The sequence below is a fragment of the Macaca thibetana genome, chromosome 15 (assembly GCF_024542745.1).
Source record: "Macaca thibetana thibetana isolate TM-01 chromosome 15, ASM2454274v1, whole genome shotgun sequence".
NCBI lineage: Eukaryota > Metazoa > Chordata > Mammalia > Primates > Cercopithecidae > Macaca > Macaca thibetana.
Genome location: NC_065592.1, coordinates 49,955,140 through 49,968,267, shown reverse-complemented (window position 1 = coordinate 49,968,267; position 13,128 = coordinate 49,955,140). Strand labels below are relative to the sequence as shown.

The 13,128-nt window shown below is 34.1% G+C and overlaps 1 pseudogene; it reads left to right on the top strand.

Moving 5' to 3' along the window:
* Positions 1 to 3,637: 3,637 nt before the first annotated feature.
* On the top strand, positions 3,638 to 4,907 carry LOC126936834 (keratin, type I cytoskeletal 18-like; annotated as a pseudogene).
* Positions 4,908 to 13,128: the final 8,221 nt, after the last annotated feature.

The window sequence follows — 13,128 nt, the reverse complement described above, 5'->3', positions numbered from 1 at the left end:
AATATGAGGTACGTTAAGTGTGTGTTACTGATGTAGCAAACTCTTGCTCACTTCCTCTGGGTACCTACAGAACTGTTGTGGAATATGACTCAAAATCTAAAGTGACTAAATCTTGTGTTTTCTACCAACACCCACTTCCCATTTGTTTAGGGTTGCTCTAGGGGTATCAAGTCTTCAGGACTTCCAGCTGATGGATGAGCTCAGTCCTTTTCTATGAACAGAAAATGCCCTGTTCCAAATAAAAGTAGAAAGACCAAGGTATCTGTCACCTAGGCAACATATTAAAACAAGTGTCCCAATACTGTAATTTTATAGAAATATAGAAATATGGGTAACATAAAAAGATCACAAGGAAGTTTACTTACTTTAAAATGGTAGTTAACTCTGGGGAGAAAGGATGGAGAATAAGGTTCCATGTATTTTAATGGAATCCCTGTATTTTTATTGTTTTACAAAATAGATCTGAAGTTAATATATAAATATTTGAAAAATTGTAGCTGTGAATACATAGGTGTTTTCATATTATTTTATATCGTTTTCTGTATGTTTGAAATATTCTTGAATCTTCCAAATGTGTAAAGAAAATCTTTAAGTATGATGAAGAAAATTTGCTTAAAGTCTACAAATCTCCAACATTTAATGTGTTGCATGAATTTGCATCATTCTCAGATAAAAATATATATATTTAAATTGTAGCAAAATTCAAATATATCCAATTATTATAAGCTTTTAATTACTGTAGTCTGGTTTAATAGCTTTTGAATATGATTATGGTTATACATAATAATGTAAGTCCAATACAAATTCCCTCAGGCCACAGCAGCCCAAGTTTACCAGTAACTTTCGTCGCATTTATGTGAGACCTCAGTTCTAATCAGACATATATTACTTCTTCCTCTTTAGCTGTTTTTTTGTGGGAGGCCCATATTGGTTTCCTATAAGCTCAGGGGCTCAAGTATGCTCTTGTCCTCTTATTGTCCCCTAGCTTTATTTTCATTGTGAGATATCTGCAAGGCTATTGGTAGAACCATTGGGTTAGGCAGGTCAAGAATTAGAAAACCCTCAAAATGCTGAGTTGTTACTGAATGTTCTTTATTCTTCTGTTAGACTCTGAAACACTCCTTTCAGTTCCTGGAGTCTTAGAATGCTTTTTATTAACTCTCAGCCTTTATTTAAAGTCTTCCCTACAAAGAGTCAGATCTATTTGATGGAGTTGCTTAGAAAGAGACACCACCATGTTCTCCCTAATTGCCCTCTAAATAAATATTTTGAAAATTTATTAGATGGGTGCAAAAGTAATTGCAGTTTTTGCCATTACTTTTAATGACAAACACTGCAATTACTTTTGCACCAACCTACATATTGTATAAACTCAAACAAGGGAATAACCAGAGGGAGAGAAGCACGTTCACTACCAGTTCACTAGATGTCCATTTTCTACCTCCTTATGTAGGCTAGTCTAGAGTTAGCAATCAATACTTAATACTAGAATCTATGGTCATATCTCTCATCTACATTATATAAGTCAGCAAGCCTTCTTGAAGATGGGATAAGTGCCTTGTGATATATAAACAGTAACATGACACTAATGCTTTGGTATATTTAGAAAATATATAATTAGCATAATGTGGCCAGGTTTATTTATGTCTGCCTTTTCATTCCTGGTAATGTTGATGTTAATGTGGTAGTTGCAAGCAGCTTTCAATTTCTTGGCAGTTCAGTTCCACAGTACTTTAATTCATTATTTGCTGTAAGGCAGAGAGGAAGGTTGAAAAGTATACTTCAGCTGTAGTTTCTTCTTTACAGATTTAGAGAGACTGAAGAATTCCTAATACAAAACTAAAGAATGCATTATGGAATTACCTTTCTGAAATTGTATCATAGCTGTTTAACCATTGCCAGAACTAAATAAAGCTATGTTTTTCATTGAGATTCTAAACTGAAATTATAGTATATGTGCAAATGCCATTTGAATATTTCTGACAAAGATAAGCAGTGCAACGAGTTGATGCTGCTGTTGAAAGGGGATAAAACCACTCTACTGGCAAGGCATTTATCATTACAGGAAATTATAAAAAGTATCAGTAATTTTATTCCCCATTCTGAGATGATCACTCATAGCTATGGTCTCTGTTATTGCAATAACAAATTAAGAAATAATATTTCCCCCAGGAAAATGTGGGATGTTTTAATGTTTTATGGCAGAAAGACATTTTTGCAGACATTGCAGAAAGTTAATGTCTCCTTTAAATTGGGCTATAATTCAAAGAGAACTATGAAATGCATCTGCGAAGAGTCAGCCAAATAAGTAAGCTTATTCTTTCAGTTTATTCCCAAAATATTTTTGATTTTTTGTTGCTGTTGCTCATTTTGTGACTACAGGATGCAATGCAGTTTGCTTGTATTACATACGTCCTTGGTTAGGAAAAATTAAATATTCCTAAATAATGGTGTGTAACACTCAGTGTAAGGATAAGTTGAAGATATTATGTAAGTTCTCCATTCTCCACCTGCATTTCACCATTTTTCATGCATTATTCCATTCGTTAATGTACAAATATTTATTGAGCAACTACTATTTAGCAGGCAATATACTATGGGCTGGGTATTCTGTGTTGAGAGAGACTGGCAAAAGCAAGTAATAAATAAATGGTATATAATAACCCCATAATAAAATGTCAAAGAAAAAGTTAGAATGGATTATTCCTGCAAAAAAAGTATCTGTCTATTTTTAAAATGTTAGTTTTCTACAGTATCTGCATTTTTTGTTTCCTAATGGAAATAAAATTTTGCTTTAATGTAGTCAACTATATATTTATACATTTATTCTTTAAAGTATTTAATTGTGATATATACATTTAATTTTTAAAAGTATATAAATGTATAGGAATGGTTCAAAGACAATAAAGTTATCGCTCTTATATCCAGCTTCAGAATTAGCAGATCACCAGTACATGCCTTCAGCTCTCTCTACCTGCCCTTAGAGTATTACCTCCTTTCTCTTCCGAATGTTAAATGTTATTGCAAATACTTTTATAATCCTATTTCAACTCTTTATAATTTTGCTACCTACTTGCTTAGCATCACTAACTTTAAAAATTATAAAGATAAATCATAGTATATGTGTTATTCAGCAATTAGCTAGATGTGCTTAATAATATGTTTGCAATTTCTCCACTTCTACACATGTAGCTGTAGTTCATACAGATTTAGTGTTTCATTGTGTAGCAATAACAAAATTGTTTTTCCATTTCATGTTTGATAAATGTGCAAACTGTTTTCCACACTTTTGCAGAGAAGTGATTATATACAAATGTTAGTGAACATTACTGTGCACATCGCTGGGGGAACATAGACAATCATTTCTCCAGAATACACATAATAATGTTATTACTGAATTACATGTCCAGCTTTACAAGATAACTAAAACAGTTTAAAAACAGAAAACAAAGACATTTAATGCACAATGTGAAGATGAAAAACTATATAACCAACTTAAATGCAAAAAAAAAAAAAAAGTAATTCAACATCCATTTACTAAACAACAACAGCAACAAAACTTGCATACTAAAAAGACAGGAAATTCGGTCATCAGCAGAGCCTGGGTCCTGTCCTCTTGTTCTCCTTCCCAGACAGCATGAGCTTCACCACTCACTCTACTGTCACCAACTACCGGCCCCTGGGTTCTGTCCAGGCATACAGCTAAGGCGCTCAGCGTCTATGCAGGTGCTGGGGCCACTGGTTGCCAGATCTCTGTGTCCCACTCCACCAGTTTCCAGGGAAGCTTGGGACCCGGGGGCCTGGCCGCGGGGATGGCCTGGAGGATGTGGCAGGAATGGGAGGCTTCCAGAAGGAGGAGACCATGCAAAGCCTGAATGACCGCCTGGCCTCCTACCTGGACAGAGTGAGGAGCCTGTAGACCGAACTGGAGGGTGGAGAGCAAACATAGGGTGCACCTGGAGAAGAAGAGACCCCAGGTCAGAGACTGGGGTGATTACTTCAAGACCATTCAGGACCTGAGGGCTCAGATCTTCACAAATACTGTGGACAATACCCACATTGTTCTGCAGGTCAACAATGCTGGTCTTGCTGCTGATGACTTTAGAGTCAAGTATGAGACAGAGACGGCCATGTGCCAGTCTGTGGAGAGAGAAATCCAGGGGCTCCACAAGGTCATGGATGACACCAAAGTCACTTGGCTGCAGCTGAAGACATAGATCGAGGCTCTCAAGGAGGAGCTGCTCTTTATGAAGAAGAACCGTGAAGAGGAAGTAAAAGGCCTGCAAGTCCAGATTGCAGTTCTGGGTTAACCGTGGAGGTAGATGGCCCCAAATCTCAGGATCTCACCAAGATCATGATAGACATCCGAGCCCAATATGATGAGCTGGCTCAGAAGAACCGAGAGGATCTAGAAAAGTACTGGTCTCAGCAGATTGAGGAGAGCACCACAGTGGTCACTACTCAATCTGCTGAGGTTGGAGCTGCTGAGGTGACGCTCATGGAACTGAGACATACAGTCCAGTCCTTGGAGATCGACCTGGACTTGATGAGAAATATGAAGGCCAGCTGAGAAAATAGCCTGAGGGAGGTGGAGGCCTGCTAAGCCCTGCAGAAGGAGCAGCTCAACAGGATCCTGCTGCACCTGGAGTCGGAGCTGGCACAGACCCGGGCAGAGGGGTAATGCCAGGCCCAGGAGTAAGAGGCCCTGCTGAATATCAAGGTCAAGCTGGAGGCTGAGATCACTACCTACTGCCGCCTGCTGGAAGACAGTGAGGATTTCAGCCTTGGTGATGCCCTGGACAGCAGCAACTAACTCCATACAAGCCATCCGAAAGACTGCCACCCGCTAGAAAGTGGATTGCAAAAGGGTGTCTGAAACCAAGGACACCAAAGTTCTGAGACATTAAGCCAGCAGAAGCAGGTTCTCTTTGGAGGGCAGGAGGCCAATAAAAAGTTCAAAGGTCAAAAAAAAAAAAAAAGAAAAGAAAATTCATTGATGAATTTTTAACTTCTAATGTTCCTATGTTCACTTAATTGTAGCCTTTAATGCTTCATATCCCCATGCTAGTCAGTGGTTTCTTTGATAAATCTTTATTTTATTCTCAAATTTACTTACTTTTATCATGAGGGTCTTTAGCAGTATCAATTCTAAATGCTGTCTTAATTTCAGGCCATCTATTTACTTTTTATGTAAAATAGAAGTTTGAGTCAGTCTGTATTCAAATTCATTTGGTGGATTCCCCCATCCATATATTTCCTATTCATTTATTTATTTAGCAAAGATTAATTGAGTCTTACTATTTCCCAAGTACTATGTAAACTGGTGATATAACTGTAAACATTCAAAATTTGTCTTCTATGAAAAACAGAAAATAAATATAATAAGCTATTAGCTATTGATAAGTCCTAAGAAGAAAAATAAAACAAAGAAATGAGTAACAGGTGATGCTCTTTTGATGGATATTCATGAAAGTCTTCAAAAGGTAATGTTTGAGCTGAGATCTAAATGGTTGCTATGAATGAGCAATGTGTCTGTTTGTAGAAAGAATGATTCAGTTAAAGAAAATAGTACAAAGATCATGACGCAGAAAGACTCTTGACGTGTTTAAACTTGCCGAAGGCCAGTATTGCCATACTGATAGAGTTTGTTGAAAACATTCAGAGATATAGTAGAAACAGTAGTTACATACTGACATAAAGGTATCTGTCTCTTGTTTAGAACTATTAAAAGAAACTTTTGTAAATACTGCTGGCTGGAATATACTATTTACCAGAAAAAAAGGAAATTAATTCTACTTCTGTTACTTTTGTTTGTTTGTTAAATCTCTTTACCTGCTTGAGTGATTATGGGGGATTATTTCTCAAATCTTCAGAATTCAAGCATCTTGCCAGACTCCATTAATTCTGCATTAATTTTGCCAGAAATAAAATGAATACATTTGCCTTAGAACTTCAAGTCATCTTTAGCATAGAGACATTATTGTTTTGTCTTAGCTTTGATTTATTTTGTGTTATCTGTTTGTTTTGTGTATTTATTGGACAATTTTATTTGTAGTTAGGTCCTCTTCTCAGTAATCCTTGGTTTTTATTAGTTTCTCTTTTTGTATTTGTCTTTTACTGTAATAATTCTGAGGGAATTAATAAAGATTACCTTCTAAAATTTCTATTTCCATTTCTTCTGTTTCCTTTTAAGATTTTATGGTTGTCAATAGGAAGTATAGTCCTTCTTACATTTTTTGTTTCTCTGTATTGTATTTTTAATTAAGCAAGTTATTTCCTGCTGCAATCTGCTTCTCAGATTTATGTCTTTGCATTCCTGCTTGCTTTCTTCTTATGTTAGACTTCTATTTTTACAAAAGCAATATCACATTGTACCTCATTGAGAATTCAAAGCAAATCTTTTTCTAAAACTTTTATTTTCAAACTCAGCTATTATTCAGGGGTATTAATTTCTTTGACTTTTACTGCCTATGGTTCTCCCCCAACATCACTAACTCTAGCAATATGTTTTGTTTTGCTTTGCATTTTATTAGTGTTGCCAATTTATGGTTAAAAGAAGTATTAAGTATTAAAGTTCTTATATACCAAGTATAAAAGCGGTAGGAATTTTCTGATTTGATTTTTAATAATATTTCCCTGGATTGTCCAGAGGCATTGGAATGAAGTTTTGGTGATGAACCATCTTGGGAAAAGGTGCAACACACTATGAATAAGAAATATGAAAAATAAAAGTAGAGATGCTTTCTGTAACCATGGAATCCCGGTATGCTAAAATTCAGACCCATAAAAGAGCAAATGCTCTACTTTCTGAAGATGTTAAAAAGTAAAAGAAGTTGAATCTGTATCTCTTCCTCAGTTATAAATAGATCACATTAATGACATTAGAAATGTAAAACTATTGAAAATACATACAGTATTGCAATATCAAGTTAATTAAATAATTGAACCACTTAAAATTAATTAAACATTGATAAAAGAAATTGAATAAGAAACAAATAAATGAAAAGATATTTTGTGTTCATATATTGGAAGAAGTAATATTGTGAACGTTTCTATTCTACCAAAGATATCTATTGATTCAATGCAATACCTATCAAAATACTGACAGTATTTTTCATAGAAGTAGAAAAATAATTCTAAAATTCCCATGGAGTTACAAAACATGCCAAATAGCCAAAGCAATCCTGAGCAAGACAAACAAAGATGGGATCATCCCACTGCTTGGTTTCAAAATATACTACAACGCTATAGTAATCGAAACAGCATGATACTGGCATAAAAACAGACATGTAAATCAGTGTAACAGAACAGAGAAACTAGTAATAAATCCATGCATTTAGAGTTAATTGATCTTTGACAAAGATGCCAAGAAGACACAGTGAAAAAAGGGTAGTGTCTTTAATAAATGATATTGAGAAAAATGGATATCCATATGCAGGAGAATGAAATTGGACACTTATGTCCACACCATATACAAAAATCAACTCAAAATGGATTAAAGACTTAAATGTAAAACTTGAAATTGTAAAACTACTAGAAAAAAAATGTTGTGGAAAAGCCTCTTGCCAATAGCTGGGCAATAAATTTTGGATATGACCCCAAAAGTACAGGCTACAAAAGGTAAAATAGACAAATGGGACTGCATCAAACTAAAAAGCTTCTGCACAGCGATAGAATCAATCAACAGAGTGAAGAGACAACATATGGAATGAAAGAAAGCATTTGCATACCATACATCTAATGAGGGATTGATACTTAAAATACGTAAGGAACCCACACAATTCAATAGTAAGAAAACAACCCAATTAAAAATGGGCAAGTAGTCTGAATAGACATTTCTCAAAGGAGGTACAGAAATGCCAGCAGGTATACGAAAAATAATCAACATCACTAATAATCATGGAAATGTAAATCAAAATCACAACTAGATGTTACCACACACCTGTTGGAATAGTTAATATCAAAAAGAAAAATGATAACAAATGCAGGCAAGGACGTGGATTAAAAGGAACTTTTGTACACTGTTGGTGGGAATGTAAACAGTATGGATGCCCCTCAAAAGAATTAAAAATAGAACTACTGCATGCTGCAACGATCCCACTGGTGGATATATTTCTAAAAGAAATAAAGCCAGTATGTCAAATTTTTAGCTGCACTCCCATTTTTATTAATATCTGTTGCAGCATTATTCACAGTAGCCAACACATGAAAACCACATAAGTGTTCGTCAATGAATGAAAATTAAAAAGAATGTGTGCGTGTGTGTGTGTGTGTGTGCAGAGGTATAAAGGGTTTAATGTTTCTGTGGTGCAGAATGGGTAAGTTCTGGAGATCTAATATGCAGCCTGGTTAATTTAGTTAATAATACTGTAACTTATACGGAGAATTTGTTAAAACAGTAGATTTTAAATGTGTTTTCAAAAACAAAAAGTAGGTAATTATGTGGTGTGATGTGTAAGTTATCTTTTCACAATGTATACATATTTTCAAACATCATTTTTTACATCATAAATATATACAATTTTTATTTGTCAATTATGCCTTAATAAAGCTGCGAGAAAAAATTTAAACTGATTTCTAGCAGGAAACTGTTGCATTTAAAATAATAGCTTTAAACCTATAATTTAATAAATAAGTTCAAGCATTGATTATGATTTGGAAGCACAGCCAACTTTATTTTTGGAAAGTTTTATTATTTCACATCTTTTATTTAATGAAAATTGAAGCTAAAAGATTAATATTGTCAATTCCCCCTACAAATACCTTCATTTTATCTGACATAAGTTAAGTATACCAGCATAATCTTTATTAATTTTTAACCCATGAATTGCCCCTTATTCTCCTCGTGTAATGAGAAAACATTCTTTCTGATTCATTTTAGATCCATCTTTGTTCACTGAATTTTTTTTCTAATTTTTAAATTTTCCGTGGCTATAGTATGTCTGTGACATTCAGCAGGAGGCTTTGAGAACACATTTTACTTTTAATCAATTTTACTTTTAGAAATGAATAAGGTATTGTTTTTGAGTTTTGAATGACTAAATTTAAATATAATTTTACAGTCAAGTTATAAAAGATCCAGTTAGAATTGTGAAGGATGATCCTAAAAATAAATATATTAAATATATAAAACTGAGATGCCAATTATTTCAGTCTATTAAATTACTCTTAACATCACCACTACTAACAAAAGTTCCACTGTGATTTTTTAATCTCTCTCACATAAAATAAAACTTCTTTTAACCTTTGGCAATCTGGACTAATTCCAATTATCTCAATAGTTTTTTTTCCCCCCAATTTTACCTAATATTTTTAATTTGCTTTATGCAATAACATATGTGATTCCAAAAATAGCTATGACAATCTCAGATCATTCTTCCACATACATAAACCTCATTAGCAGCTTAGTGATGACCTTTGTAACTAAGCAAATATTGTTAAATATTGAAACAATGTATTGGGCATTTTAACTCTAGCAACTATGACAGATCAATTCAGAATTCATACTAGTTCAAATAAAATAGAAGTTTATTTTTGCACAACAGTCCAAAGCTGTGTTTCTTGTCAGAAGGGAAGCTCCACACAGTCATTCAGGAATCTAGGCTGCCCAAGATGCCACCCAGCATGTGACTTCTACAGTTACTGTGGCTTTCTTCACCCTGGTCAGACAAAAGGGAAGCAGGACCTGAAGGAACATGTGTGAGCTATTTCAATGCACAAGGCCTGGATGAGGACACATTACTTTCACTTATTATGCATACATGGCTTCATTTAATTGTATAAGGTGCTAGAAAATATAATCCAGTTATACATCCAAGAAAAAGAGGGAATTGAAAGTTAGAGAATAGGGAGAAGTTTCTGACACAAAATACTGAGGAAAAAATCATATAGAAATAAGTTGATCAATTCTCTGATTTTGCCCAAGACTGTTCTAATTTTAAAACTGAATCTCCTCAATCCCAGACAAACCAGAACAGTTTGTCACTGAATATACAAAATTCATATATATCAAAAGAAGAAGATAGCTTAAAAATAATGTTTCAATATGAATAAATTTTGTCATAGAGTAACCTGAGAATTCGTTGTTAAAGGAAAATAATTCTTTATATTTTTTATTGTAGATTAAACAGGACAAAAACTGGCTAGGAATTTATATGATCAGAAAAGAAAAAAAACTTTAGGCCATGAAAATTTGGCAATATACTTAACAGTTTTGTGTACATACATAATTTTCACTTTTTAAAATACATAAAATGCTCAAAATTAACAAAACACATACGTGTGCATTTTCCCCCAAAGTTACTCATATTATATAATTTAGACATTTTGTGCATGTATATTCATCATTATAAATTATAAAAAATTAGATATTTTAAAAAGATAAAATAAATTTCTGACACAAAAAACATACAAATATATTTTATACAAACAATATCTGGAAAACATTTTGTATGTAAATATAATGTGTTAATTCAAAGATATGGAAATGTTCAGGATATATTATAATGTTACATAAAAATTTACTTTAAAATTATAAAGAAACTTTTTAGAATTAGTAACTATATCTGCAATTATATACTACATACAAGGCTATAGAGATCTAAATTTGTTTTCAGATGTATATTTTTCTTGTCATCGAGAAGATTTTGTAAACAGCAGTGGTTTACTATCTTGATTTACCTATGCAATTCTTTGATTTGATAACCAAAATTTAGTAACACAGAACTTGTTTTTCTTTAGTTGTTAATGATCTTTTTAGTATTTTGAAAAATACAATGTTCGTTTTCATTGTCAGAAAACACATAAATAAGGAAACATTCTATTTTTTTCTTTTAGTTTATTTTTAATTTTTGAGATGGAGTTCTGGTCTATCACCCAGGCTGGAGTGCAATGGCGCGATCTAGGCTCACTGCAAGCTCCGCCTCCCGGGTTCAAAGGATTCTCCTGCCTCAGCCTCCTGAGTAGCTGGGAATACAGACACATGCTGCCACGTCCAGCCAACTTTTTGTATTTTAGTAGAGATGGGGTTTCACCGTGTAGCCCAGGCTGGTCTCGAACTCCTGAGCTCAGGAAATCCGCCCACTTCGACCTCCCAAAGTGCTGGGATTATAGGCGTGAGCCACCGCGCCCGGTCCAGAAACATTCTTAACAGGTAGTAAGCCAATGCGAGGAGGGGTGGAACTTACACGGCCATTTGGCTTTTAAGTTATAAATTTCAATATATACCAAAACGTGTGTGTAGTCAAGTATTTAAAAAAAAAAAAAAAATCTTAAATATGCTGCCTTCTGTACTGCAGGAATGGCCACAGACTTGCTCTCTGCTCTGACTATGTAATGACACCACTTCTATGTTCATCATCACTTTTAGATATTAATGATCAGATAAAAGGCTCGATTTCAGTGGAATTAAGAGAGAGAGAGTAGATACTGATCTCAAGAAGTGTCAGTAACATACTTATTATCAACTTAAGAGAAAAAAATCAAGGGAAGGAGGAAGATATTTGGGGAACACAAACATGATCAAGCCTCAAATAACACATGGCAGATAATCTCCCAGTGCTTCTATATTCCAAATTTACCTTTCTTCTCAATGTAAGCTGAAATGTTACCAAATAGAAAGTATTCTCCTAAGTCTTCAAGTATTCTGACTTTGATTATATCATTTTTGTCTTTACATAGTTGTAGTAAAAGACAAATTTGCCAACATTTATGAAGAACGATTGTTTCTCTCAACAGGATCTAAATACTTTGTTAACGATCTTTAAGTAAATATATTTCTACTGCCACACCTTCCAGAGAATGCTAAATAAAAAGAGTTGTTTCTGGAAGGATCACTTCAATCTAAATCAAACCTACTATTTGGAGTGCTCATTATTACAACTGAGAACGTAAGGAGCATATATAAAACAACTTTGTTTTATCTGTTAACATGTTTGACATATTCTCCAGACTGGCAGCCCAAAGGAACCTTATTAAGTTGGAGTCGCTGTGTTGGAGGATGAATTCTCATCATTTATTTGCCCTTGAGTATACTCACAAACCATCCCTGTTAGTTTCTATTGCTGTACAAAAGCATTGCTCCAAACATACCTGCTTAAAACAGCAGGTATTTATTTTCTCACTGCTTCTCTGGCTTGAAATCTGAGTACCACCTAGGTGAGTGTTGGCTAGGGCTGAAGTCTTAGCTGAGGTTCACCATGGTAAGATTTGCTACTAAGTTCACTCAGGTGGTTGGCAGAATTCATTTCTTTGTGGGTGTTGAAGGTTTTTTGTTTTTGTTTGTTTGTTTTCTGTTTTTTGTTTTGGTTTGGTTTTTTTGCTTGTTTTGTTGTTGTTATTGTTTGGTTTTTGCTGGCTTTCAACAGAAGGCTACTTTCAGCTTCTAGAAGTTGTCCAAATTTTCTTGGCATGAGCGATCACTCAACATGGCCACTTGTTTCCTTAAAGCCACAAAAGGAAAGGAAGACACTATAGCAAGATGCCATCACTAATCATGTATGCATAATCAGATACCTCTGCTGCATTCTATTGGTTAGAAGCACATCACAGGAACTCTTAAAAGGAGATAATCACACAACAGCACGAACATCAGGAGTTGGGATAACGACATCTACCTTTAGAATCAACCTGCCACACCATTCATACATATATTTTTATCCAACATTCCAATAATGTTAATAGTCTGCTGAAAAAAATTGTCTAGTGTACCATTTGATAGAATAACAAATTGAAGTCTAATTTATACAAACCTTTATGCCTTAGACATTTATCCTACATCATAATCTAAGCAAAACTCTGAATCAAAGAATGTGACCCAGAATTCTATTTTAAAGTTCTGTATGAACTTCAATTTCTATTTTCACAGATGTGGAAGAAAAATTAAATGATAATCACATTGAAAAACTCATCAATCTACCTTTTGAAGTAGGAAAGTTAAATGAATACAAATACCTTCATTATACAGCAGAAATTGTCTGCATTAAATGCACAATCTCACATACCAATAGACTTAATGAATTAAAACATGCAACTCATTATTTGAGAAAATATCATGAAGTTTTGAATTTACTAGATTACTGCTTCTATGTTCCTAGGGTTATTTAGTAGTAAATTCTTAATAAATGAATT